Source organism: Tupaia chinensis, unplaced genomic scaffold, assembly GCF_000334495.1.
Source record: "Tupaia chinensis unplaced genomic scaffold, TupChi_1.0 Scaffold000455_1, whole genome shotgun sequence".
Lineage (NCBI taxonomy): Eukaryota > Metazoa > Chordata > Mammalia > Scandentia > Tupaiidae > Tupaia > Tupaia belangeri.
The window spans coordinates 593382-596128 of NW_006159963.1; positions in this window are offsets into that span (position 1 = coordinate 593382).

The following is a 2747-nucleotide window of genomic DNA, read 5'->3' on the forward strand; positions in this document are numbered from 1 at the left end:
CTAGGCTTCCCAAAGATTTTAGAATTGTGTTAAGTAAAGATAAGTAGGCTATATTGTACATGGAATATAATAAGGTGAGCTATAAATCTGTAAGGGCAGGCTTTATGTCTTGCTTTTTAATGAATTCCCTGTGTTCAGTTCAATGTATGACTTTAATCTTGCCTTGAAATTGGCATGTTAGTGTCTCATGGACAATGTGAACTACCTGGGATCAAGTTTTAGGTGCTAGAAAATTCAGAGAGCCTCTTGTGGCCAACCCCCAGAAAGCGTAGGGCCTCAAGGTCTGTGCTATTGGTACCTCTCATTTCTGGGTTCTTCTGACCTTTCCAACTTCTGTTTTCCATTTGCCACTCGTCACATGATCATGCCTGTAAAATTTTATTCTCTTGCATATCGAGTAAAGAAGTTAACTGCTTTCTGGAATAAGGCATGCTAGAAATAAATAAGCCCATAAAAATAGTAAGTGCTCAAAAAAAAAAAAGGTGATTGAATAACTACTACTTGAATGATTCATTCTGTGGTCCCACCCAGGGCCTCACTCAGAGCAGGTGTTCAGGAAGCAAAGGGCAAGATGATAGAGTACAAAGTGGTGGTGGAGAGATGGAGAGACAGTGGCCTTGTCATCTTCTAGTGACTAGGGCCTTCACCACACCACTGAGCTTTCCTTAGTCTCAATATCCTCATCTGCACGATGGGGACCATCTCAGGACCCACCTGGTCAGAGTTGGTGGAAGGACTGACTGAGATCACGCACGGAACCTGCCCAGTACCTAGCAGCCTCTGAATGAGTGGCAGCTGGGATTATTTTAATGTGAAAACACCTTTACATAGAAATGTCACTGGTTACTAACCTCATAAATAAGGTGTGCAGCATGAGCAAGGACAGTGAACGGGGTGAAGAATTGGAGAGACCTGGCTTCAAGTCCAGCTCTCTCTGCTCAAGCCTGGTAGGATCTGACAAAGAAACCACATGCACCCTCTGGCTGGATAAAAGAGAAAGGCATTCTGGGAAACTCCTTGTCATAGGTCTCTGCTTCCCATGCCTGGAGTCACCCAGGTTACGGCAGTGATGACAGATGGCTCCCTGTGGGAGTGGCTGACCTGTCACTCTTCCCAGCGTGCTCAGGTACTGAGACTCTGTCCTGCTGTCCCTCATCACTGGATCCTCCAGCCCTAGACTGAACATTCCTTTTATGGAAGCCTCTGGCGGTTTCCTGCAAGTTTCCCAGCCCCTTCCCTAGCACTGACTGGCCGTCTCCTGGAGCTCCTTTAAGGAAGTAGATTCATCTTGAACAATTCCTTGGCCTTTCTGTTTGATGAATATGTGTACACATGGTGTGGTGTGGGAGGCGTGGTCAGACAGGGCTGGATGGTGTCTAGGGGCCACCCCTCACACCAGGTGCCCTGTCAGGAATGCAACTCTCTAATACCACACAGAGAGAGATCCTTGTGATGGAATGTGACTTATGGTGAATTTGAGGTCTCCCCCGAGTGCCAAACAATTATTGTGTAGATCCACTCTGCAGTCCCAGACTCCCGCATCAGGGATAACTGAGAGCCTGTCATGAATGCAAATGCTCTGGCTCCACCCAGAACTACGGAATCAGTCTGGGGTGGGCCCAGCGCCCTGTGTTTAACACGCCCATGGGGAGACCAGATGCACTGTCAGCTTTCCCAGTGGAGTGGTGGGTTCCAGTTCTGAGCCTCTGTCACCTCTTTTATAAACAGAGGTGATTTCTGCCACAGTGGGCTTCTGTGAGGGAAACAAGGCCAATGAGGGAACTCGGCCTACCCCTTGGTTGGTTTTGAACTACTGCCTCCCCTGGTCATTCACCAAAACAACTTTTTAGGGTTGGCTACACCCGAGCTGCTCTGTGTCACTCATGGGTCCTCGGACAGAGGTTCCAGCAGGGAGGAGAACTAGGACAAAGGTAAAGGACACTGGATCTGAAAGTTAGGCTGATGTCCCAAATGCTAACCTTTGGATTGTTATTTTATTCTGTCTGCCAGGGAGGCTTCAACAACTTCACTACTTTTCCAGGACAGAGCAACACAACCCTTGGGGTTCCAGCTACCTCAGGGCCACCAGGCCCCTTCTCTCCAGGCTACCTCCCAATCCCTGGTGGGCGGTTGGAGAAGTGCAGAGGGCACAGAGGGCCAGCCTGCAGCCTGACAGGGTGAGCGCCTCTTGCAGGATGCACTCCGCCTCACCCCACTGACCTTGGCTGTGCCTGGCAGCAGCGGAGACCCTCTTACCCGGTGCTGATGCCCTGGCTGCCAAGAGGACCTTGAGTATTCCAGGAAAAGGCCAGGGAGAGCAGAGCCACTGTTTGAAATGCTCGTGTAGCTCCATCCATTCCATACGGCCATGGGCACTGGGCAGCCCTGGGCAGGCCTGAGGGGACCAAGGGGCAGGCACGGACCCTGGCAACCAGCCACTGCCCCTTAGCCCCTGGCCTGGCCCTCACTGCAGGGATGCACATTTATTTGTGTTTGTTGTCTGTCTTTACCACCAGCCTGTGTGCTGGGATGCTGACCTCTGATGACAAAGGTGAGCGCAGTGCTGGGCATGTGGGAGACATTAGGACGGTTCGCTGAGTGAACACAGAGCAGACAACACATGGATAGGAGGTTTTAGAGGTTCTCCTCCTCACAAAACCCATCGCCCAGTTCCCCAGAGTCTTAGCTTCAGCCAGCATCCTGGGATCGAGAACCATTTCCTTTTTTTTTTTTTTTTTTGCTATGGG